At 43.3% G+C, this 27,484-nt stretch overlaps 1 protein-coding gene across 9 annotated transcripts in view; it reads right to left on the reverse strand.

The window, feature by feature from the left end:
• The window catches only part of LOC138681586 (uncharacterized), a 1,359,044-nt gene that overhangs the window by 974,052 nt on the left and 357,508 nt on the right, over positions 1-27,484 (reverse strand). For 7 of the 9 annotated variants that reach the window (XR_011321933.1, XR_011321935.1, XR_011321930.1 and 4 more), the window contains one exon: positions 9,331-9,443. The exons of 1 other annotated variant lie outside the window; for it this stretch is intronic. The gene's annotated coding sequence lies outside the window, so the exon portion shown is untranslated. Of the gene's footprint in view, positions 1-9,330; positions 9,444-26,341; positions 26,372-27,484 lie in introns of those variants that run through there. One more of the 9 variants, XR_011321934.1, reaches the window with a different exon arrangement.

Genomic DNA, 27,484 nt, shown 5'->3' on the forward strand with positions numbered 1-27,484 from the left:
AAGACCACTCACACTGCTGTCCATCCTGTCTTTCTGGTCTATCATTAGAGAAACCATGGACGCTATGGTAAAAGGGGGCTGCTTACACTGCTGTCTACTCTCTCTATCTGATCTAATACTTAAGATACCAGGGGTGCTGAGGTAAAAAGAGGCCACTCACACCGCTGTCAACCCTGTCTTTCTGATCTAATATTAGAAAAACCATGGGTGCTAAGGTAAGAAGATGCTGTTCACGCTGCTGTCCAACCTCTCTATCTCAACGAAAACTTAAGATACCAGGAGTGCAGCTACTCACTTTGCTGTCCACCATGTCTTTTTGATCTAATACTGGAGATATCAGAGGTGGGTAGGTAAAAAGTGGCCTCTCACACAACTGTCCACCTTCTCTATCCAATCTAATATTGGAGATACCAGGAGTGCTGAGATAAGAAGAGGCCACTCTAACTGCAGTCCACCCTGTCTTTCTGATTTAATATTGGAGAAACAAGGGGTATTGATGTAAGAAGAAGTTGCTCATGCTGCTGTCCACCATGTCTTTCTGATCTAATACTGGAGATACCATAAGTTCATTGTCAAATACACACAGAAAAGGGCCCCTGTGCAAGACCAATCTCTTTGTGTCTGTGACAGAACCTGCTTGATGATTTGAAGGTGTAAGTGGGTTGTCTTACCTCTTGGACCCCTGTGAGGCTGCACACATTGCACCAATGATATGTTCGCCCCTGCATGACTACTGAGAGCAGAAGAATTTGCTTAGACTGTGTTTCACAATATCTTTCTGACTGAATACTAGAGATATTAGGAATGCTGAAGTACGAAGAGGCTGGTCACATTGCTGTCCCCTTTGTCATACCAATTTACTACTAAAGATATCAGGGGTGCTGAGGTAAGAAGAGGCTGCTCACACTGCTGTCCACCCTGTCCTTCATAATGCTGAGTGACTGCTGAAATCCGGAGATAACCTTCTTCATGTACTGTATCTCAAGATCATAGCAGTGCTGCTTCCTGCTGCACATAGCATCTCAGGCATCTGTCCTATTAACATTCTTGAACAGCGTAACGAAGCAAAACGATTATAATTTGACAAATACAAGTATTTAGGAATTTATTTATAACGCCATTTCCTTCCCTCCTTCATTCCAATCTGTTAATATTCCCAAATAACTCCTTTTAAATAAAGGTTTATGATGATGTTTAGTAAGTGTACTTAAATGTTCAGTACTATTCTACATACAGTGGGGCAAAAAAGTATTTAGTCAGTCAGCAATAGTGCAAGTTCCACCACTTAAAAAGATGAGAGGCGTCTGTAATTTACATCATAGGTAGACCTCAACTATGGGAGACAAACTGAGAAAAAAAATCCAGAAAATCACATTGTCTTTTTTTTTAACATTTTATTTGCATATTATGGTGGAAAATAAGTATTTGGTCAGAAACAAAATTTCATCTCAATACTTTGTAATATATCCTTTGTTGGCAATGACAGAGGTCAAACGTTTTCTGTAAGTCTTCACAAGGTTGCCACACACTGTTGTTGGTATGTTGGCCCATTCCTCCATGCAGATCTCCTCTAGAGCAGTGATGTTTTTGGCTTTTCGCTTGGCAACACGGACTTTCAACTCCCTCCAAAGGTTTTCTATAGGGTTGAGATCTGGAGACTGGCTAGGCCACTCCAGGACCTTGAAATGCTTCTTACGAAGCCACTCCTTCGTTGCCCTGGCGGTGTGCTTTGGATCATTGTCATGTTGAAAGACCCAGCCACGTTTCATCTTCAATGCCCTTGCTGATGGAAGGAGGTTTGCACTCAAAATCTCACGATACATGGCCCCATTCATTCTTTCATGTACCCGGATCAGTCGTCCTGGCCCCTTTGCAGAGAAACAGCCCCAAAGCATGATGTTTCCACCACCATGCTTTACAGTAGGTATGGTGTTTGATGGATGCAACTCAGTATTCTTTTTCCTCCAAACACAAGTTGTGTTTCTACCAAACAGTTCCAGTTTGGTTTCATCAGACCATAGGACATTCTCCCAAAACTCCTCTGGATCATCCAAATGCTCTCTAGCAAACTTCAGATGGGCCCGGACATGTACTGGCTTAAGCAGTGGGACACGTCTGGCACTGCAGGATCTGAGTCCATGGTGGCGTAGTGTGTTACTTATGGTAGGCCTTGTTACATTGGTCCCAGCTCTCTGCAGTTCATTCACTAGGTCCCCCCGCGTGGTTCTGGAATTTTTGCTCACCGTTCTTGTGATCATTCTGACCCCACGGGGTGGGATTTTGCGTGGAGCCCCAGATCGAGGGAGATTATCAGTGGTCTTGTATGTCTTCCATTTTTTAATTATTGCTCCCACTGTTGATTTCTTCACTCCAAGCTGGTTGGCTATTGCAGATTCAGTCTTCCCAGCCTGGTGCAGGGCTACAATTTTGTTTCTGGTGTCCTTTGACAGCTCTTTGGTCTTCACCATAGTGGAGTTTGGAGTCAGACTGTTTGAGGGTGTGCACAGGTGTCTTTTTATACTGATAACAAGTTTAAACAGGTGCCATTACTACAGGTAATGAGTGGAGGAAAGAGGAGACTCGTAAAGAATAAGTTACAGGTCTGTGAGAGCCAGAAGTCTTGATTGTTTGTTTCTGACCAAATACTTATTTTCCACCATAATATGCAAAAAAAATGATAAAAAAACAGACAATGTGATTTTCTGGATTTTTTTTTCTCAGTTTGTCTCCCATAGTTGAGGTCTACCTATGATGTAAATTACAGACGCCTCTCATCTTCTTAAGTGGTGGAACTTGCACTATTGCTGACTGACTAAATACTTTTTTGCCCCACTGTACATTCCAAAGGGCCTCAAAAAGGAAACAACATGACAGAAAAGTATTAGAATTGTCCTTTCATTATAAATATAATTCAGTGGGATGGGGCCTCAAGTATCTCTGAATTAAAATCCTTGTTTTGTAAGACATAAAAATAGTAATTCTGACTTTGTTTTTTTATGGTGTCCAATGGACAGGATAAATAATATGCTCATTTTAAAGTTTGAGTCATTAGAGACATGGTAATAGCAAAAATATTAAATCTATTTATAAAATGTTACTTTTTTTTTACAGCAAAATCAATTATAAAAATGCTTTTATGTGTTGCCTTATTTTAAGCCATGGCTTTTTATTTTTCCATTGGCAGAGCTGTAGTATTTATAGTATTTATTAGTATACTATGTTGGGAGACATTTGATGTTTTTATGAAACATTTCAAGAAAAATTGGCTTTTTACATCTTTTACATGATTTTTTCTATTTTTGTAAACATGTTTTTAAACTTTTCAGAAGTGATGCATAGAACCAAGTGTTACACAGAGACAGTAGGAGATCACACATCATCTCTCTCCTGCACCAACTCTTTACATTGGCTGAATTCGGGGAAGGAGACGGCCATTTCAACAGGCTCTATTTCAGCCTGGATCGCATCTACTGCAGTGATTCAGGGCTCATTTTGAAGCTGAGATTTTCATACACCTCACTTTAACCCCTGATATAATAAGATAGGGCACATGTCACTTCCTAGTTCTATGATCTTTCATGAAAAACAATAGATCCTCTTCACCTCTGCTTCAAACAGCCTTCTGCCTACACAGTACCCTATCTGCGGCAGTTCTGCCAAACATTTCTATAATTTAGAAAACCTTTACACTTTGATATATTTGGTGCAAATGAAAGCAACACAGCCACAAGCAAAAATGGACTTCAAAAATTTCCGTAATGATAAATTGCCCCTTTATATGCCTCTCATTGTAAGAAAAAATTATCTAGAAATTGCTAAAATACATATTTGTCAAATTGCTCCCTGATGTTTTTTACTTATGATTTCTTTTGAGAACGTCCACATATGTGCACAGTACCAGTGTACACACATATGATCATCAGCTTATTCCCAAAGCCCAGAACGTCTTTCACACATTTGTCCTAACATTGCTGATGACTGGCATCCTACGCAGACATATTTCACTATGTATGAATCAGCAATATCATAGAAAAGCAACAAGGAAAGACCCTAACACTTTAAATTAAAACACAAAGTTCACTAGAACCACTGCTGCAACTGGGAAATAGGAGATGAAAGACTATGCAGACTGTTTTTGTCATTTTCTGATGGTAAGCAGAACTCACTCCTTCCCAACCACCATTCCACTGAACTTGTTCAGGAGTACTCTTAAAACTGCAATGGACATGTGTACATCTCATTTCTTCATTTCAACTTATCAACCACAAATTTCTCATTGTTGCTATACTGTTCAAAGTAGGTTTCAACACTATGCTGCCAACACAATGTCTTGCTTTATTTGGAGAATGACATCTGAAACCCTCCCAAAATAAAAATCTATCTTGCCTACAAAGCTTGGTATTGGGAGGTTACAATCAATCATTCACCTGGATTTAGTATAATGAATTCTACTATCTAAAAAGAAGGGTTCGATCTATGGTTGCTCATGTATAGATGGTGACTAAACAGGCCCTTCCCTCTCTCCTGAACATTATTTTCTCCTATGTAAAGGTGGAGAAGATGTCATAACAACCTCTCTGAATACCCCTGACTGTATAGCTAATATGACTTGTGGTTTACCCTTATGTAGGCTGCAGTTTTCCTGTGTACAGGGATGGGCATGGTTATCTTTAGGGCCAGCCCAAGGTTGGGAAGGAGTAAATGGGCACTGGGGGTTAGTTCCTGTTTTTATTGTTAGTCTTGGTTGAGCTAGAGAGAAGAAAGGACAACCTCAGTCAGTTCTGGCCATCATCGGGTGTGTAAGAAGAGCAGACCTGCAAGATAGCAAGTCCTCATAACAAGAAACAGTGATGGCAGTCTCTCATAACAGGCAAGTTGGAGCAACTACTGGAAGTGAATTTTAAGCAACCAATACATAATGAACAGCGCTCCACCCAGGTGTAGAAATCTTAAAAATATGCTTTTATTGAGCCATGGTACAGCAACGTTTCGACCACCACTTGGTCTTTGTCAAGCATGCTTAGTTCTGCTACCCATTGTACATATGTTCCAGAACAAGTAAACAAGAATTTATTTTTGCAAATCTGTCAATCTTCTTCACTGTGGAGTTAAACTGTCTCAGTGTTTCACAAATAGTGGCAGAAAATAACCTGAAGGTGTCAGCAGCAAAATCAGAAACACATGCACATACTCGGGGACCCCAATGTATGGTGTTGAGGTAAACACCCTAAATAAATCTCGTCTCGTACACATAGATCAACTGGGCAGGCTCAGGAGAGCAAGTATGAGAAAGTTAATGCGCACTTACTGTACAATATTCTCTCTGGGGAATAAGCAGCAACTGATGAAGTTTAGAACAAATTAAGCTTAAAGTGTCATCTCTAGTCTTTAGTATCATGGTAAACCATAATACCCTCGGATCATGGGTAGTCTATAGAAGGTTGTTGTGTTCATGTGATCACTCCATGAAAATACACCCCCAAAACAGAAATTTGCAGAGAATAGAAGATGATGTATAGTGGACCTGACATTGACAAACAACTATTAAATATCTAGAGTAAGTGGTTACAAATCATTTAGCATAGGAGATATTTATGGCCAGTAGAATTTTATGACTATAGTTGATAAGCAAACTTCTTTAATTTGGGAACAATGGATGAAAGGGCTGCATCACTCACCGCAATGAGATGGGAACATTCCACAAGTAATACAAGCGGTCGCCAAGACAGCTTAAATAGTTGAACTAGGCTAGGAGTGTGATGAAGAACAAAGCTATTTCTATTCTTAGAGTTTATTTTTCACCATTTTTCTTGTTCAGGGATGGATTATAAGAGGACAGAGACAATGCCACAAATCAGTGGCATGATTCTTATGGAGCTGGAATCCACTGTAAGTGAATATACCAGCCGGGATTCCGAATACATATCAACAGAATCTGGGAAGGAGTACTAGGTATGTATGGTAATAACCCAAATTATATTTATAATCCCTTCAAACACTAAAGGTACCTTCACACATAACGATATTGTTAACGATATCGTTGCTATTTGTGACGTAGCAACGATATCGTTAATTAAATCGTTATGTGTGACAGCGACCAACGATCAGGCCCCTGCTGGGAGATCGTTGGTCGCTGAAGAAAGTCCAGAACTTTATTTCGTCGCTGGACTCCTGCTGACATCGCTGGATCGGCGTGTGTGACACCGATCCAGCGATGTCTTCACTGGTAACCAGGGTAAACATCGGGTAACTAAGCGCAGGGCCGCGCTTACTAACCCGATGTTTACCCTGGTTACCATGCTAAAAGTAAAAAAAAACAAACACTAGATACTTACCTACAGCCGTCTGTCCTCCAGCGCTGTGCTCTGCACTCCTCCTGTACTGGCTGTGAGCCGGAAAGCAGAGCGGTGACGTCACCGCTCTGCTTTCCGGCTCACATCCAGTACAGGAGGAAAGCAGAGAAGCAGAGCGCAGCGCTGGAGGACAGACAGCGGTAGGTAAGTATTTAGTGTTTTTTTTTTTTTACTTTTAGCATGGTAACCAGGGTAAACATCGGGTTACTAAGCGCGGCCCTGCGCTTAGTTACCCGATGTTTACCCTGGTTACCGGCATCGTTGGTCGCTGGAGAGCGGTCTGTGTGACAGCTCTCCAGCGACCAAACAGCGACGCTGCAGCGATCCGGATCGTTGTCGGTATCGCTGCAGCGTCGCTTAATGTGAAGGAGCCTTAAATGCAAGAAAAGGAGGAGAACCAGGAGCATATAGTAAAAATATGAATAAGACAATCTTTATTAGTACAAAAAAGTAAAAAAAATTTTTTGGGACATCAGTAATAATCACATTGTATACCACCACATAGCATAGAAAGGGGGAGAAAAACCAATAAACACCCTACATCTCACCACCCCGGCATAATATAAAAGATGGTCATAATACGGCTGTAAACGGTAAGCACCATATGGTAAAGGATAGGTACATGGGGAAAAGAGGTCACAACTGTGACAGGACCCAGCGGTAGGTAAGGAGCAAGTGCACACTAACGGCTAGGGTAACCCCTGTAACAGCGGAGACATCTAACCTGTGTACGGCAAACCGTACACAGGACCTAGAAAAAGGTATGGAGCAAGTGCACACTAACAGCTAGGATAGCCCCTGTGACAACGGTGAAACCTGAACTATATATAACATACCATATGGCAAGAGGTAATAGCATGGGGAAAGAAAGTCACAGCTGTGACAGTACCTAGCACAAGGTATAGAGCCAGTGTGCACTGATGGCTAGGGTAACCCCTGCAACAGCGATGAAACCCGAATTATATGCTTACTTATGCAGATGGGGGAGAGAGGTGAAGGGGTCCCGCCGGTGGGTACGCCCCGACGCGCGTTTCACAGCGTAAACACGCCGCTTCCTCAAGGGGATAACCATCTTTTATATTATGCCGGGGTGGTGAGATGTAGGGTGTTTATTGGTTTTTCTCCCCCTTTCTATGCTATGTCGTGGTATACAATGTGATTATTACTGATGTCCCCAAAATTTTTTTTACTTTTTTGTACTAATAAAGATTGTCTTATTCATATTTTTACTATGTGCTCCTGGTTCTCCTCCTTTTCTTGTAAGTGAATATGTAGAATATTTTTGTGGTCCCTAAAATGGCAACTGATTTTTATAATCTCAAATTTATATAGTCACAGTTCTTTCAGACAACTTAATTTCATTTGTGATCAATAGTGAGCATAGTAGGCAATGTACAAATAACGTTATTTAAAAATTATGTTGTTGTGTCTACTTGTCTCTTTTCTGTCTAACTTGCTGTTCACTGCCTGGTTTCCCAGGATAAGTCATCTCTAGTAGTAGAAACACCAAGACGGATAACAGGAAATGAAGGACGGTCTTTATCTCTCTGCTCCTATTCTCCTGTCTGTCAAACTGCAGGCAGGCAGAACAGAGATGTAGACTTTTAGTTTAGCGCGAGAAAGCTACTGGTCAATGAGAGCTATGTGAGAAGAGGGACTGGACCGGTGGTACCTTTCTTGCGCAGGGTCCAGAACTGTCGGGATTGTAACCTTTGTTGTCTGGGGGAAAGCTTAGAGACTCGGATCGACCTTTGCACTCGACAGCAGAGGGCATAGCTATGATAAAAAGGGCAGAGCACGCAAAAAGGGAGTCAGACTTGGGGAGCAAGCAACGAGCAGCAGGGGAAGGTTGGTGCTCTGTCCTCTGAGCACCATGACAGCGCAGTTCCACACTATATTGTTCCTGCTGCCACTTACAAAGACTGTGACCGGAGAACTGTATTTTGCCCACTAGCTCCCACTGCTCAAGGTACCCAAAGCTACGGGCCATTAAATAGCGCGCGTGTGCTGTCTAAGAAACCCCAGGTGATTTACAGAGAACTGTTCCCTCTCTCACCCACATACTTCTGCCGAGCTTCGTCAAGCCTCAGCAGTGTTATAGAATGCTCTTCGCTCTGCATCCCAAATCCTGGACCCAGGACCCCATGCAAGATGTCGAGGGCTCAATGTCACCACCAGGAACCGGACCATCAATGCCTGCGACACCAGATTCATCACGTGCTGACCACGTTGGCACCAACATTAGAACCTAAGACTCTGCAGTCAGCAAGCCGTCAGACTGATAAGTTTATCCTTAATGAACAGTTGTTATACCTTTTGCCCTCATTACCTCCCTCAGCACACCGATTGTGCTCATATCACCTGCCATATCCCTGCCTCTACTTTTAGTTTTTTCATCAAGATAAATCCATGACATAGTCTAACTCGTCATATATTTTAGTGTATCGATACGAAAGTCTCTCTCTGCACGTATCAAAAAAAAAATTAATAAAATGTAGTTCTAGCATGACAAAGAGCTGACAACCTGACAAAATAAACCATAAAGTAACTTTTCTATAACCAAGATTCAATATAAAGTGTGAATAACTGTTTAAGGCATAAATCCCAGTGCGACACATCATGAAAATCTAATATCACAGCAATAACTATACATTTTGATACGAACGTGATGCTAAAAATGTGGCTTAAAGTTGCCCAGCATTGCACTGCTAAATTACAAATAACACAACCTTTCTTCCAGCGTCATACAAATCTACATACCTTCCATACCAGAAGATTCTCCAACTCTACTTCCTTCTGATGAAGAGAACTGTGCACATTAACTATTCTCGTGCTAAAGCATATAATAAAAGGCAGATCCTAGCATCCAAAGCTGTAAAACTTACTGTATTTCTCTTTATTAAGCATTTACACCTACAAGCGCAAAAAGGAAAAAAATTCAAACTCATAATGAACGAAATTAGTCATGCTGACTCACCAACCACCACTTCCTCTAGATGAATTCTTGTCATACTTCTGACTCTGACTGGTCAAATTCACATGGCTTTTGGATCTCTGCTGCAGCACTTCCAGTAACCACCCCAGTGTGGGCTAGCAAGAAAGACAGAGAAAATCTTACTATTTCTTTATGCAAAGGAAATAATCTTAATAGAGAAAAATAAATTTGATTTTAGAATCAATGATATAGATATTTATTTACACATTTATTTTCCCTTAACAACCAGGTGATGTCATAAAAAGTCACATGGACAAGAAAGTGTTTCTGTATCAGGAATGTGGATAAATTCTATGACCCAAATACTTCACTTTATGAACAGGAAAACTGTCAGCATGAAAACAAGAATCTTGAAATCTTAAAGGGAATGGGGTAAAGTGTAGGCAAGAAACTATACTAAAGGTACCGTCACATTAAGCAACGCTGCAGCGATCTAGACAACGATGCCGATCGCTGCAGCGTCGCTGTTTGGTCGCTGGAGAGCTGTCACACAGACAGCTCTCCAGCGACCAACGATCCCGAAGTCCCCGGGTAACCAGGGTAAACATCGGGTAAGTAAGCGCAGGGCCGCGCTTAGTAACCCGATGTTTACCCTGGTTACCATTGTAAAAGTAAAAAAAAAAACACTACACACTTACATTCCTGTCGCGTCCCCCGGCCTCAGCTTCCCTGCACTGTGTAAGCACTGGTCGGAAAGCACAGCGGTGACGTCACTGCTGTGCTTTGCTTTACGGCCGGCCGGCGCTGACACTGGGGGACGCAGGGAAGCTGACGCTGAGGAACGTGACAGGAATGTAGGTATGTAGTGTTTTTTTTTTTACTTTTACAATGATAACCAGGGTAAACATCGGGTTACTAAGCGCGGCCCTGCGCTTAGCAACCCGATGTGTACCCTGGTTACCAGTGAAGACATCGCTGAATCAGCGTCACACACGCCGATTCAGCGATGTCAGCGGGAGATCCAGCGACGAAATAAAGTCCTGGACTTTCCCCAGCGACCAACGATCTCCCAGCAGGGGCCTGATCGTTGGTCACTGTCACACATAACGATTTTGTTAACTATATCGTTGCTACGTCACAAAAAGCAACGATATCGTTAACGATATCGTTATGTGTGACGGTACCTTTACTTGCCTGTCTGGAGATGTGTCAGTAATCACTTTTGTCTGCTTTGCTGAGGCAATTTGTAATTGTTCTACAGTGAAATTAGGGCTATTATTACATCTCACAAAGGAGTCGTCTGCCTGTTTTGGCTTATTTCTGTGTGAGATATAATGACACCCTCTTCTGATATTACTGCACAGAAATTACAATTTGAGCACAACAGATATGTGACACATTTACGGACAGGCCATGTGGGACAGGGGCAGTACAGTAGAGGTGACTGTGCTATAAAAGGATGAAAGCTGGTAGCAGGGTTTGTAATGTGGCACAGCTAAATTCAGGTGTACTGCCCCCCCCCATACTGACTCATGCAGGAGAATAGACCAGGGGATCAGGACTGTATCGTTACATCTCACCCACTGAAAAACCTGCTCTAAGCTACGGTGGGGACATTTCTTCTTTCCTTTGAGTGTTGCTGCCTGCTTATGATTGGTCAGTGTCAAACGAGGAAAAGAACACGTCCCTATTGAAAACTATCTGATAACACCTATTTGGAATGAATGAAAACTGACTCATTGGGGACAAATAATTTGATTGCTAATATCTCCACAACAGAGAGATAACATTTTGAATAAAAAAAAGAAAAAATGTAAAACAAATTCATTCTGCAGCCACTATCACATTCTGTGTCCAGTTAAACATGACACATTTGGTGAACGTCCTCTTTAAATGCAGATATCCTGTAAGAGGTTAACAGCTGCCACTGGAGCTCAGCTCCACACGCTGCTGTTAGATGTGGACGATGGGTAAATAACAGCCATCATCTGCCAGGTACAGGGTGGGCTCAGCTCCTCTGCCAGCTCTATATACTCTCTTTCGTACATCTATGGCACTCATTGCTAAGAGATTAACATTCTGAGCTGGGACAGATTGGCACATGGCAGTAAAATCAGGTAGTTATCAACTACCAACAAGTGCTTAGCCATATAGAAGGAAAAAAAGTTCCAGATAACCCCTTTACAACACCTTAAGGCTATGTGCACACGTTGCAGATTATTTGCGTTTTTTTAGCGTTTTTGCGCTATAAAAACGCTATAAAACCGCAAGTAATCTGCATACATTAAGCATCCTATCATTTTTAATGAAATCCGCAATTTCTGTGCACATGATGTGCGTTTTTCCGCATGAAAAACGCATTGCGGAAAAATAATGATCCTGCTCATTAATTTTGCGTTTTTTTCGCGGTTTTCCCACTGTCTAATGCATTGGGAAGTGTCTTTGAAAAACCACGCAAAAACCGCGCAAAAAACCGCACAAAAAATGCGCAAAAAAACGCATGCGGATTTCATGCGGAAATCTGGCAGAAATGTCCGGATTTCCACAGGAATTTTCTGCATGAATTCCTGAACGTGTGCACATAGCCTTAAGGAGAGCCTGCTCAGGTCTCCCTAAAACTGAATCAAGGTGACTAAGGGTGGTTTCACACTTGCGTTTTTGTCTGCAGCGTTTTTTTTTCAAAAAAACGCATGCGTTTTTTTTCCCTATATTTAACATTGAAAACACATGCGTTTTTGTTTGTACGCGTTTGGTCGCGTTTTGCAACGCATGCTTTTTTTACTGCATGCGTTCATTTTCAGAAATGCAACTTGTAGTATTTTTGAGAGGCGTTTTTTGGACCAAAAAAAACGCATGCGTTTTCATGCGTTTTTTGGGGGGTCAAAAAATACATTGGAGTCAATGGGGACGCATGCGTTTTTTTGTGCTTGCGTTTTTTATATTAAAAAAACAGAAAACACACTGATATGCCACCCCCCAACATAAAGGTGATAAAGGGATCCTAACCCTAACCCTAACCCTACCCCTAACCCTAAGGGATCCTAACCCTAACCCTACCCCTAACCCTAACCCTACCCCTAACCCTAAGGGATCCTAACCATAACCCTACCCTTAACCCTAACCCTACCCCTAACCCTAACTATTTCTGTTTATAGTGGGTTTTTTACTTTATTTTGATGATTGGCAGCTGTCACACATTTCTCAGCATACTTTTAAAAAACGCAAACGCATGAAAAAACGCATGTAAACGCGTCAAAATGCCGCGTTTTTTTCACCACATGCAAAAACGCATGCGTCAAAAAAACGCAGCGTGGGGCGTGGCCTATCTGCTGATGGAGTAGGTCGCACAGAGTGGGAGCTCCTCAGCCAGGAACCTCAAAGCGGCACACTTCTACCTCTCAGGTGTCCTCTTCTGCCTTCACGACATCGGTGCTGGCTCCCGGAGCGTCGGTGAGTGCATGGGGAAATCCAGAGCATCCAACCGCGATCCCCCTAGGAGAATTCCCGACTTCTTTGCAGCCACCCCGCAGCCACCGCCGGAATCCAAGATGGCGCCGTCCTCCCCCAGGGCTTCCCGCTCTTCACAACGCAACGCTCAGGCGTCGCGGTCCGGCGCTGCGGCGTCGCATCCAGATGGAACAGCGCTACATTCGGATGCAGCAGCGTCGCATTTTGGCGGAGCAGCGTTAAATTCAGGCGGCTCGGCGTCTGACGCAGCTGATGGCCCGGTGACCGCATCTCTCCTTAGAGGACTGCTTGGGGACCTTAGATCCTCCATCCAAGAGGACTTACGTTCTATGCTGGCTGAGCTAAGAGGAGAGGTGGCAGAGCTGGGCAACCGCACGGACCGCCTGGAGCGCAAGATGGCGGAACTGGTCTCCTCTCATAATGAGCTCTGGGACGCACATGAATCCCTGCAAACCCTAGCTGCTAAAACCCATGCTAAAGCCCTGGACCTGGAAGATAGGTCCAGGAGAAATAACGTTAAACTGAGAGGCATCGAGGAATCTGTCCTGGCAGGGGATTTGAAGTCATTCCTGCAGGACTTTATGGCGGCAGCCTTACCGCAGTTCGCGCCAAAGGACTTCATAATAGACCGCGTGCATAGGATCCCTAAACCCTCTGGCCTGGGGCCCTCCATCCCCAGAGATGTGCTGGCGCGCATACATTTTTTTGAGATAAAGGAGGACTTCCTACAGGCCCTAAGGAGAACCCCAGCGCTTCCTGAACGATTTGCAAACATCTCCGTCTTTCCGGATCTCTCTCCGGGCACTTTGGCTCTGCGGAGGACCTTCGCCCCCTACACTGCCATCCTCAGAGAGAAAGGCATTCTGTATCGCTGGGGATTTCCGACGAAGCTGCTCATTCGCAAAGATGGATCAATCACTACCTGCCTAACTCCGTCCCACGCGGCTTCGGCTCTCGCTAAATGGGGACTCCCGACTCCGGACTCCTCGAGTGCCGTGAACATTCCTAAGCATGGGTCTGACGGAGGTCCCAGGGCCCGTATCACACCGGACTGGGAGGAGGCCTGAGTCTACTGTATCTTTGGTTCCTGGCTATTTTCCCGCACGGATTTACTTGGTTTTTCTTTTTTTTTCCTTTTTTAAGCTGCGTTGGTTTCTCGCTTGAGAGCTCCAGCAGCATTTGTTTGCCCCATAGGTGAACTGTTTTTTTGATTCTCACCTTCTGGACTCAGGATATTCCTGAATGGACCTTGGTCCGCTGGTTTTTTTGTTGTATGTCCTGTTTGTTTCCCTATGTTCTTTCTCTCCTGTTTCTGTTTTGCCCTTTCTTATGTCCTGCTATATTGACCACATGTTTTCTTTGCCTTTGCTCAGGTTATCAGTGTTTGAGGACTGTAAAACTGTTCTTATGCCTTTTCAATGAGTATCTCACTGCATTCAGTTAACGTTAATGGCCTCAACTCGCCGGGTAAGAGGTCTGTGGTTTGGCGTCAGTTGAGCAAATCCCATCATGATATTTTATGTCTCCAGGAAACGCACTTGCTGGAATGTGATAACTCCAGAATGCAATCAGGTCTGTACCCGCATCAGTTTTTTGCCAATGGCCCATCAAAAAAGGCGGGTGTAGCCATTTTCTTCAGCAGGTCCAACTCCTTCCAACTGGTTCGCTCTATAGCGGATCCATTGGGTAGATTCATTGTGGTGTTGTGTCTCATTAATAATGCCCCATATACTATTGCCTCGATATATGCCCCTAATGTAGGCCAACTTAAGTTTTTGGAGGGTGTATTCAAAACTTTTAATGATATTCAACATGGGCACAAGCTGATAGCTGGTGACTTCAATGCCCCAATGTCCAAAGTCCTTGACTGCTCTGCCTCCTCACTGTCTAGATGTGAAGTCGGGCCTCTAGCTGACTCTTTCCACTTGCATGATGTCTGGCGGTACCTGCACTGCGGTGAGAGAGACTACACATTTTTGTCTCCCAGACACGGTTCTTATAGCAGGATCGATTTTGTGCTGGTGAATGACGTGGCTCTCCCTCACTGCATCGCAGCGGATATTGGCAGTATCACCTGGTCGGATCATGCCCCGGTGTCCCTTACCCTGAAGGACCCCTTGGCCATCAGACCCCCTGCGCGTTGGCGCCTTAATGCCCACCTCCTGGCTGACCAATCCAATTCCCAATGTATAGAGGAGGCCTTGGGAGAATTTTTTGCCTCCAACGACACTCCTGACATTGGTGACGATACCCTCTGGTTCGCCCACAAAGCGGTGATTAGGGGTCACTTCATCAAGCTAGCGGCAAAGGCTAAGAGGAAATACAATGCGGCACTTCAGGTAGCCTTAGACGAATTATCTCGCCTGGAATCTGCTCATAAACTTTCTCCTACTCCAGCGCTTCTCTCTGACCTTTCTAAAGCCCGCATACATGTTCGCAATCTCCTCCTCCATAAGGCTGAGAAGGCCCTGAGGAAAACCAGAGCCAAATTCTACACAATGGGGGATCGAGCGGGTGCTGTTCTGGCTAGACGTGTTAGGAAGAGAGAGGCCCAATCCAAGATCCCATTCTTGCTCCGGTCTGACGGCTCCCAGGTTCGCAACCCGATTCAGATTGCGGAGGAGTTTGCTTCTTATTATTCCTCGCTCTATGACCTCGGGTCTGACCTGGGGATTCCTCAACCTACGCGGGAGTCAATTTTGGCGTTCTTGGAGAGGGCTAATCTCCCCTCGGTCACTCAGGAGCAGCTCTCCTTCCTAAATTCCCCCATTGTCGAGTCTGAACTCTCGCAGATTATCAGAGAGGCCAATAAGGGTTCTTCCCCGGGGCCTGATGGCTTTCCCTTCTCCTACTATGCTCAGTTTCTTCCTGTCCTTGCCCCCTTTCTGTTGCGTCTTTTTAATAATTGGCTGGCGGTTGGTAGTATTAGGGCTGAGGGGTTGGAGGCAGCCATTGCGACTCTCCCCAAACAAGGGAAACCCACAACATCTCCGGGGAACTTCCGCCCGATAGCACTCTTAAACTGCGACGTTAAGATTTACGCAAAAATCTGGGCCAATAGATTGTTCTCAGTCCTTCCTGATCTCATTCACCCCGACCAAGTTGGGTTTGTTCCTGGCAGACAGACGAGGGATGGTACCAGACGATTGATAGATCTCTTGGATGTGGTGGAGAGGGGGAGTCTCCCCAGTGTATTCCTGTCGCTCGATGCCGAGAAGGCGTTCGACAGAGTGCACTGGGGCTATATCGAGCTCACATTGGAGAAATTTGGGCTTACCGGGCAGATTAGCAAAGCGGTTATGGCATTGTATTCCAACCCATGCGCGTCGGTTCGATCGGCGGGATTCGGGTCTCGAACGTTTCCTATTAAGAACGGTACTCGTCAAGGCTGCCCCCTCTCCCCTATCATCTTTGCTCTGATCATGGAGCCCTTGGCCGCCATGGTCAGGCAGTGCGCGGACATAAGGGGGGAATTGCGGTGGGGGGAACTGAACATAAAATTGGTCTTTATGCAGACGACGTGGTCCTGACCTGCACCTCTCCCTTAACTTCATTGACTGCAATCACCACCATCCTATCTGAGTTTTCGGCGGTTTCATATTATAAACTTAATCTCACCAAATCCACAATTTTCCCCCTCTTCCTCCCCCCCCCCTTCAGATTCAAATTCAATCTCAATATGCTTTTATTTGGGCTCCCTTGGGCTTTACATATCTGGGCATCAAGATTACTAGGCTAGATAACATAGTCCGAGTAAATTGCGAAGAAACTCTTTCGGAGGTCAGGAGGGGCATGGAGCAAATATCAAGCGCGTCTCTCTCGTGGATGGCCCGCATACAAACGGCGAAAATGCTATTCCTCCCCAAAATAATGTACCTCTTTCGGTGCCTTCCCCTTTTTATCTCCTCGAAGTTTATTTCGGCTTTTCAATCTTTGATAGACCGATTTATCTGGAATAAGAAGCCCCATAGGGTCAGGCGTCGGATTATGTCCCTTCCGTACTCTGCGGGGGGGTTGGGAGCTCCTGCGGTCCAGGCGTATTACAGGGCGGCGATCCTTGAGCCCCTTAAAATATGGTGGGAGGGGAACTCATGTTTGCCCTGGTTTCTGATTGAATCCCATTTTGCTCCCCAAAACTCGCTTAGATTGCTTTTGGAGCTCCAACTACTTCAAGTTCCTCCTGTGGGCCCCTGTCTCCGTTCTATTAGGAACGCATCTAAACTATGGGCGCTCCTTAGCACTTCTCTCCTAACATTCATGTTTGACTATGTCTCTTTGCAGGCTGTGGAGTGTGCCATTGTCCACATTTCTCTTGCCTCCTGGACGAGGCGTGGGGTGCACCGTGTGGCGGACCTTTTCGGCTCGGACGGTCTCTTGTCGTTTGAGGACCTTGCAGGGAGATTTTCCCTCACTGGGTCTGACTTCTTTCAATACCTGCAGATTCGCAGCTTCCTCAGACCGTGGCGGTCATTCGGTGCACCCCCGCCTCTGACAGAGGACCCGGCCCATAGATTTTTCAGACCATCCACCATTGTGCCACATGGCATCTCCATAATTTATAAAGCCCTCATTTCATTTGGTTCTACTGACAAACTGCCTTTTATGTCTTCCTGGGAGTCAGCGTTGGGCTTTGAGGCTTCCCTGGAGGATTGGCAATTTGCTATGGTACACCCTTCTAGGTTCTCGTCTTGTTTGGGCCACTTGGAGCAGGTGAAAAAAATTCAGCTCCACTGGTACCTCACCCCCGCCCGATTGGCGAGGGTTTTCCCGGCTACCTCTCCGCGCTGCTGGAAGGGATGTGGCGCCCTTGGGTCCTCCTCTCATGTCTGGTGGTCGTGTCCGCAGGTCCGGGTCTTCTGGCGTGAGGTAGAGACTTTGATTGAGGATCTGATCCGTATGCCCCTTGTTCTGAGTGGCCAACTCGCTGTCCTGGGCATCTCCCTCATCGATCTCCCTGCCCCCCTGCGCCCCATAGTTTCTAATATCCTAGTGGCCGCTAGGCAATGTATCGCGAAGCATTGGAAGACCTCCGTTTCCCCCTCCAGAGCAGAGCTGATCTCCAGGATTGATTTACATTTTTGTTATGAGGTCATAATGGCAGGGGGTCTTTCGAAAAGAGCTAAGGTCCTATCGTGGTGGGACCCTTGGACGTCCTCGCCATTTGTATCTCAGTCTGCCCTTTCCCTTATTTAAACTGTTTGCTCCTACAATTCTGCTCTTGTTTTTTGGTTTTCTGTTTATTTCTTCTATCCTCTATGTGACACTGTGTTTATGTATTTTGTATTGATTACATTGTGGTCCTTAATACGGTATACATTGGATTTTTCCCCTGATCCCCCCTTCCCTCCCCCCCACCTTCCCTTTTCATTCTGATATGTTGTTTATTGTGAAAAATGTTCAATAAATACTGATTGGTTAAAAAAAAAAAAAAAAACGCAGCGTTTGCACGCGTTTACATGCGTTTTTTCACCATGCGTTTTTTTTGCATTTTTTACCGCAAAAACGCCCCCAAAAAATGCAAATGTGAAACCAGCCTAAGTCAACAAAATCCGCTTCTACACTGATGAGGGTCAAGCACTCAAAAATGTAGGTGGGTTTTTGGCATGCTGTTTAATATCCCTAGTAATGTTGCCAGGCTCTTTGTAGGGTTGGACATTGATGAATTGGTAGTTATCTTCAGAAGGTAGAATTTGCAAGATAGTTTCCTCTGGAGAAGTCTAATTTATGTATGTGTATTATTGAGAAAAAGAGTAATTGAAAACCACATACTCAATCTGGAGGGAACAAATAGACTTTTTCTAATCCTAGACAACAACTTTAAAATCATAACATCCTATAGAAAATAAGATCTTCAGAAGCATGAATGAATCAGATCAAGAGGTCTGAGATGAAGAGATCATGAGAGGTGATAAAACAAAACTGTAAACTATACCAATAGCGAAGCTCATCCTTCTGTCTAGTATTATAGATATCAGAAAATTAGTGTATGGACTAATCAGAAAAGGCTTTAAATTCAGCAGACACTGTTGTCAAGGATTTACAGCTTGATAGAAAATAGCGATGTGTGATTATTATGTGACTGCAGACTTCTGAATCCTCACAGCACTCACATTGCGCACTGTCAGGATTCTCCAGTGCCAGCAGCAAGATTGGGCTTTCATGTGACCACAAGTATGGGATATGCGTTCTTCGAGCCACATTCTGACTAGACTGTGCAGCCTTGCTCAATACAAGTAAGATGTGACTGGGAGTATGCATATCACATACTTGCAGTTACGTGTCTGCCCAGTCTCGCTGCCGCCACTGGAAAATCAATGGGTAAGCTGTGAGGATTCACAAGTCTCAGCCACATATACTGCAGACGTTCGTGATAAACTTGGGGAACCCCTTTAACAAACACTTTGACTGTTTCAGCATGGGGGAAGGAAGAGAAAAGCTCACACAGAAGCATGGATATCTCATAGACCTACAATTCAAAACAGCTACTTGAACAAGGCAGTTGAACCCCAACTTTCAACCTGCAGTTTGAGAAAAAAAGAAGCAAGATAAAGTAATGATCTACGTGACAAAGATTCATAACTTTGCAAAGACTGATAAATATTCAAATAATTAAAAAAAATATTAGTTACTCTTTGATTAAAAACCAATACAACATTTTCTCCAAATCATTAGCAAAACCAGAGATTGTATTTTAGAAGTTTATTTTACTTCTATTACGTTAGCACTGCAGAAAACAACAGGCACTGGACCCAGGGAACGTGAGTAAAGCTCAGTTTGCTTGTTTTTTACAACAAACTGCACCTAGGGAGAAAACTTTCATGAAAACAGAACCTTTAATTTAGGTGTTAGGCCGGCCTCACACTAGCGAGTTTTACGGACGTAAGAGCGCAGAAACTACGTCCGTAAAACTCGCATAACATACGGCACAATTATTCTCTATGCCCCTGCTCCTATCTGCCGTATTTTACTGATCAGTATTATACGGCTTTCTACGGCCGTAGAAAATCGCAGCATGCTGCGTTTGTCACCGTATTGCGCAAATAAAACGTCAATGAAAGTCTATGGAAGCCCCAAAATTACGGATTACACACAGACCAGCAGTGTGACTTGCGAGGAATACGCAGCGCTGTTAGAGAGAAAAGCCGGTAATTCAGTGCGGTGTACTGTAAAATCACACTGACAGCTTACAGTAGAATAGGTAGAATAAATGTGCACACATAGAATAGGTATATATATATATATATATAAATATATATATATATATTTATGTCAGTGAGACACATATATGTATATATATTAATATTTCATCCAGCGCGATATAGCAGAAAGCCGGTAATTCAATTACCGGCTTTTGCTTTCTCCTTCCTAAACCCGACATGATATGAGACATGGTTTACATACAGTAAACCATGTCATATCCCCCTTTTTTTGCATATTCCACACTACTAATGTTAGTAGTGTGTATATGCAAAATTTGGCCGTTCTAGCTATTAAATTAAAGGGTTAAATGGCGGAAAAAATTGTCGTGGGCTCCCGCACAATTTTCTCCGCCAGAGTAGTAAAGCCAGTGACTGAGGGCAGATATTAATAGCCTGGAGAGAGTCCATGGTTATTGGCCCCCCCTGGCTAAAAACATCTGCCCCCAGCCACCCCAGAAAAGGCACATCTGGAAGATGCGCCTATTCTGGCACTTGGCCACTCTCTTCCCATTCCCGTGTAGCGGTGGGATATGGGGTAATGAAGGGTTAATGCCACCTTGCTATTGTAAGGTGACATTAAGCCAAATTAATAATGGAGAGGCGTCAATTATGACACCTATCCATTATTAATCCAATACTAGTAAATGGTTAAAAAAAACACATACACATTATTAAAAATTATTTTAATGAAATAAAAACAAAGGTTGTTGTAATAATTTATTCTACGCTCAATCCAATCACTGAAGACCCTTGATCTGTACCAAAAAAAAAAAACAACAATATCCATACCTTCCGCAGATCTGTAAAGTCCAACGATGTAAATCCATCTGAAGGGGTTAAAATATTTTGCAGCAAGGAGTTCTGCTAATGCAGCGCAGCTCCTTGCTGCAAAACCCCGGAAAATGAAGGTAAAGTAGGTCAATGACCTATATCTACCTTCATTTGCGGTGAGGTGCCCTCTGCTGGCTTTTCCTAGATCGTGGGAACTTTCCTAGAAAGCTCCCAGGCTCGAGTTCATAAGAGGCGCCCTCTGCTGGCTGTTCCTAGATCGTGGGAACTTTCCTAGAAAGCTCCCAGGCTTGAGTTCATATGTATGTTGGTTTTGCAAGCCTGCGAGAAACACACGCAGTACGGATGCCATACGGATTACATACGGAGGATGCCATGCGCAAAAAACGCTGACACACCCTGCCTACGGAGGAGCTACGGACCACTATTTTGGGGACTTTTCCGTGTATTACGGCCGTAAAAAACGGACCGTATTTTCATACGCTGAGTGTGAAGCCGGCCTTAGTTGTCTCTTAATCTCTGTACAAAATAGCAATAAGTACAAAATCTGTCAATTATTTTGATAAATTAGAGATTTCTGCAGCCACATAAAGGGCTGAGAAATTTATAATCATGTCTCTTAAATTTAAGAGGTACTGTCACCAGATCAAAACGTGGCCAGTTTTCATTGTTATTTTAATATCTCCACCCCTACGTCACTTGCGGGGGCAGTGTTATTCTCAGCATGCCATATATTCTTAAAACATGAACTGACAGTGCGATCTCTTGCTGACTCATCAGAGCTGATGAGGGAGAGCAATGTCACTGTGCATATTGCACAGTGACGAGAATCTACTGAGCATTTGTCGATATTAAGAAATCTGAGAATTTTCCAGGCCATGGACCCAAAACACCAAACTTTTATTCACTGAGGCACTTGTTTATCACTTTTGCCTTGTGACATGGTCTACATCATGATGGAAAAACATTATTCATTACCAAATTGCTCCTGGATTGTTGGGAGACTTTGCTCTTGGAGGATGTTTAGATCACATATTTTATTCATAGAATTTTTAGGCAAAACTGTGAGTCCACTTCTTTGGATGAAAAGGAACCACACACACATGAATGGTTTAAGGATGTTTTACTATTGGCATAAGACAGGACTCGTTGTAGCGTCCACCTTTTCTTCTTTGGGCAGTTATTCTTCCAATGTCCCAAACAGTCTGAAGGGTGTTTCATCAAATAAAATAACTTTACCCATGTCCTCTGCTGTACAATCCCTGTACTTCCTGCCAAGTTATTTTCTCTTTTTAAAGCCCCCTTCAATCTATTTGGGGGATGTGTCAGAACTACCCTGTGTCATGCCAAGAGTAAAGCATCCTGAGAACATTCATGTGTGGGGTTGCTTTTCATTCAAGAGAGTGGGGCCACTCACAATTTTGCCTAAGAACGCTGCAATGAATATAGAATGGAATCTAAACATTCTCCAAGACCAACTTCTTCCAACGATCCAAGATCAATTTGATGATGAACAATGCTTTTCTCAGCATGATGTAGCACCATGTGACAAGGCACATTTGATAACTACCGCATATACTTGAGTATAAGCCGAGGCACCTAATGTTTCCACGAAAAACTGGGAAAACTTATTGACTCGAGTATAAGCCGGGTATGCATTGTCCCCTCATCTGTATCCTGGTATGCATGGCTCCCTATCCCTGTCCTTGTATGCATGGCTCCCCATCCCCGTCCTTGTATGCATGGCTCCCCGTTCTCGTCCTTGTATGCATGGCTCCCTAGCCCTGTCCTTGTATGCATGACTCCCTGTCCTTGTATGCATGGCTACTTATCCCCTATCCTTGTGTGCATGTTCCTATTAAAAAAATACATCCAACTTACCTTCCCTGAGCACCCTCGCTGCATCTTGTTCCGGCACCAGCAGCTCTTCTGGTCGAGCGATCACATGTCCCCGTTCATTAAAGTAATGAATATTCACTCCATGCCTATGGGAGTGGAGAGGGGTGAATATTCAATACCTTAATGAGCGAGAGAAACGTGATCGCTCAGCTGGAAGACTGACACCCGAAGCGAGGTCGAGCAGGGAAGGTAAGTAGGATGTGTGCTGGAAGCCGGCAGCTGCGGCTGTAACTGTGCGTGCTATAAGAGAAATTAATATTCACTGCCAGCGCAGTGAATATTCATTTATCTTTAGAAGTGGACACAGTTACAGCCTCAGCTGTCAGCTCCTGCCTCTGTGACCCGCTGCTCCACCGCTCCCCTGTTGTCTTTCTGGGACAATGACTTTTGTATAATCCGAGGGGGGTGTTTTCAGCACAAAAAAATGTGCTGAAAAACTGCTTATACACGAGTATATACGGTAAGTGGCTCGGTGAATAAAACATTGACATTTTGGTTTTATGGCCACAAAACTTCCTATATTCTAATCCTATTAAGAACCTGTGGTCAATTCACAAGCACTTCTATATTCTATATGAGAGAGCCGCAACCAGACATCTCAAGAAGCTGATATCTCGGGAGAACAATTCAATCGGCAGTTATAAATTTGTCATGCTGTATCCTTAAATTCCACTGACAACCAGTTGTCCATTGTCCCCATGATGTTCGTCCTTTGTTTTCGAAGATGACCATGACTTCAGGGTTAGGAGAGAATTAGTAGTTATGGGTCTGGAGGTGGCTGATGAGTCAAATCCGGGCCCGAAGGTTCGCCCACATACTTGACATAAGGAAGCAGATGTGGTCAGTACACCAGATTCTACTTGTGCCTTGCGTACAGCATGCTTTCTTTTTGTGTCAAAGATTTTCCTATCTTCAGCTGCACATCAGAGCATTGGGCCAAATCCATCGATATCGGCAGATTCAGCTTGCATTAGTCTAATGTTTATGGAGGGCTTCAGTCTGAGTTTTGATGTAATGATAATTAGTAAAATGGTGATTACTGCTGGCTTACAAAATAAAAAAGTAGAAAACTTCTCCTACCCAATACAATGATAAAAATGGCCAGCAAAAGGATTGCACGCAAATGTCATCTTTGTGCAGTCTGTTATTTTCAAGGACCCATAGACTTGCATGTGTGATTTTGATATGTAACTTGGATCAAAACCAGACATATCTTCTTGAATTTTGCCAATACTCGGACATAAAAACATACACATGTGAACAGCACCATAAACTATAATGACTTTATATTCTTCCAATGGAAATATATGGCTAAAATGCGTACGTGAAAACTGACACCTGAATGAGGCCTTAGAATATGCATCGGGTCTCCATAAAAGGGCATTCTGTTTTCAACAAAGAATGCATCCCCCTCACGACATATGATGCATATATACGTCATATGCTGTGTCTCCCCCTTTGATGTAGGCGCCAGCGCCCCTGTCAAATTATCGCGAGATGTCGATGGATTGGCATGACGGCTGCCCACAGGCCAGTGTTCATAGCAGATAAGCATTTCTGCTACACATACAGTGGGGAAAATATTTGACATACTGACAATTTTGCAAGTTTTCCCACATTCACAGAATGGAGAGGTCTGTAATTTTTGTCGTAGGTACACTTCAACTGTGAAAGACAGACTCTAAAAATAAAAACAAGAAAATCACAGTTTATGATTTTTAAATAATCAAATTGCATTTTATTGCATGAAATAAGTATTTGATCACCTACCAACTGGCAAAAATTCTGGCTCTCACAGACCTATTTGTTTTTCTTTAAAAAGCCCTCCTCTTCTGCACTCGTTACCTGTATTAATTGCATTCACTACCTGTATAAAACACACCTGTCCACACACTCAATCAATCACACTCCAACCTTTTGCCAAAACCAAAAAGCTGTCTAAAAACACCAAGGACTAATTTGTAGACCTGCACCAGGCTAGGATAGGCTACAGGACAATTGGCAAGCAGCTTGTTTAGAAGGTAACAACTATTGGCGCAATTATTAGAAAACGGAAGAAACACAAGATGACTGTCAAACTTCCTCGGTCTGGGGCTCCTTGGAACATCTCACCTCGTGGGGTAAGAATGATTCTGAGAAAGGTCAGGGATCATCCCAGAACTAAATGGGAGGACCTGGTCAATGACCTGAAGAGAGCTGGGACCACAATCTCAAACATTACCATTAGTAACACACTACACCATCATGGATCAAAATCCTGCAGGGCACAAAAGGTTCCTCTGCTCATGCCAGCACATGACAGGCCCGTATGAAGTTCACCAATTAACATTGAATGATCCAGAGGAAGCATGGGAGAAGGTCAAATGAGACAAAAATAGAACTTTTTGGTATCAACTCCACTTGTTGTGTTTCGAGGAAGAAGAAGGATGAGTACAACCCCAAGAACACTGCCCCAACTGTGAAGCATGATGGGGAAAAATTATACTTTGAGGGTGCTTTTCTGCAAAGGGGACAGGATGACTACATCGTATTGAAGGGAGGATGGATGAGGTCAGGTATCTCAAGATTTTGCCCAACAACCTCCTTCCCTCAGTAAGAGCATAAAAGATGGGTCGTGACTGGGTCTTCCAGCATGACAATGATCTGAAACACAAAGCCATGGCAACTAAGGAATGGCTCTGTAAGAAGCATTTCAAGGTCCTGGAGTGGCCTAGCAGTCTCCAGACCTGAACCCAATAGAAAATTTTTGGAGGGAGCAGTAACTCAATGTTGCCCAGGGACAGTCTCAAAATCTGAAAGATCTGGAGAAGATCTGTATGGAGGAGTGGGCCAAATTCTCTGCTGCAGTGTGTGCAAACTTTGTTAAGAACTACAGAAAACGTCTGACGGCTGCAATTGTAAACAAAAGTTTCTGTACCAAGTATTAATTTCTGCTTTTCTATTGTATCAAATACTTATTTCATGCAATGAAATGCAAAGTAATTATGTTAAAATCATACAATGTGATTTTCTGCATTTTTTTAGATTCTGTCTCTCACAGTTGAGATGTACCTAAGAAATAAATTACAGACCTCTGCATTCTTTATAGCTGGGAAAACGTGCAAAATCCGCATGGTATCAAATACCTATTTTCCCCACTGTGTATGCGTAGATCAAGCAATCAGGAGATCGCAGCTTCAAGTCTCCTAAGGAGACTATTCAAACAGGTAAAAAATGTAAAAACATTTTTTTTTAAATATTTCAAAAATTAAAAAAAGTTCAAATCACACTCCTTTTGCCTCATTCAAAATTAAACAATAAAAAAATCCAAAAGCCACTTATTTGGTATCGCATCCCATTGAGAGCAAGCAGAGATCTTCACAACTAAGGGATTTGTAAACAAAGCCTAATGTATAACTTTTCACCAGAAAATGATTAAGCTACTGTATACATGTGGAAAGCAGACAACCTTTTCTGTAGCACAATGCAAAGTCCTAAAAAGATGCTCCAGTATTGTTATGTCAGGAGATCTGCCAAACCTTCTTCAATATGATTAGTTTGGAGACATATGTTTAAAATTGTACACTGCAAGACAAATTAACAATCTCCGTTAAATATCATCAGATACTTCTTACCACACTGTACGGATTCTGATGAAGAAAAAGCTGTAATAATACTAGTAAAATAATAAAAGATATAGAAAAATAGGATATTCCTACCTCCACTGCTATGCATCCAGCAAATGATATGTGTTGGCGTAATGCACTAATCTTACCAAACGCATAGTCTGGTGCTTAACTTAAGTAATCAAGATAAACAAATACAATTTTTCCCACGGCCAATTACTAAAATAAATTTATGATCCCTGCCAAGTGCATTCTGAGCAAAATATTTTCTCACGGAAATCAGTCAAAGATCTTTTTTCATTGGAGCCATTGACAATGAGGAAATGAAAATGTACAATCACTTTTAGCTGATTATTATACTGTATGCGCATAGTAGATAATTAGCACATTCCAGTGTACATTACCAGTTGCAATCAATCACACACACTGCTGACATTTTAACTATATTTCTGTAGTTTTTTTTTAACTAAAAGCTGTTAATTAGGTATTCTTGGCTCATCACATTCACAAGTACACATTGCCTTTTGGTTTTAAAGGGGTTATCCCTATCAATATTATATTGGTGGAGATATTGGCACCCTCTGCGATCATCTGTTCGAAGAGGCTGTGGTGCTCTTAAGTGTGCCACAACCTCCATTATCGCAGCTGGCAGACTGGTTCGTACTCTCCTGTAGTCTACTTTTCATGGCAACGATGTGAGGTATTGCAGCTCTGTATTCTTCACTTTAATGGGAGCATCTTGCATAGTTGCTAAAAAGAAAACCTCTTGCACAAGCAAGTGAAAACCAAGCTGCTGAGTATATTGTAACGTCTTCAAACAGCTGCAGAGGAGTCAATATTTGGATCCTACTGACACTGGGGAGCCAAAGGTCCACCAGTAACCAACTCCAGGGCCCACCTGTAACCAACTCCAGGGCCCGCTGGTAAACATCTCCAGGTCCCACCGGTAACCAACTCTAAGGCCTAACTTCTCAGCTACACGCAAATGTGACATTATCCTCAATCACAAATGTATATAACAATGAGCTGGGTAGATTGTTAAATGAATAAGATGCTGCCCCTGTCTGTACATAGTGATTCAAATATATTGTGCCAAGTACTGCTCATATAAGGGGGTGGTGGCTCACTCTACACAGGGGCCCACCAGAGGATTCTCCTGTTCTCCAGTGGTCCAGTCCAAGCCTGCCCACTGATGTGGCCCATATTAGGGATAAGCTTATATAAGGCTGAAAAACC

This window comes from Ranitomeya imitator, chromosome 5 (assembly GCF_032444005.1).
Source record: "Ranitomeya imitator isolate aRanImi1 chromosome 5, aRanImi1.pri, whole genome shotgun sequence".
Classification (NCBI taxonomy): Eukaryota; Metazoa; Chordata; class Amphibia; order Anura; family Dendrobatidae; genus Ranitomeya; species Ranitomeya imitator.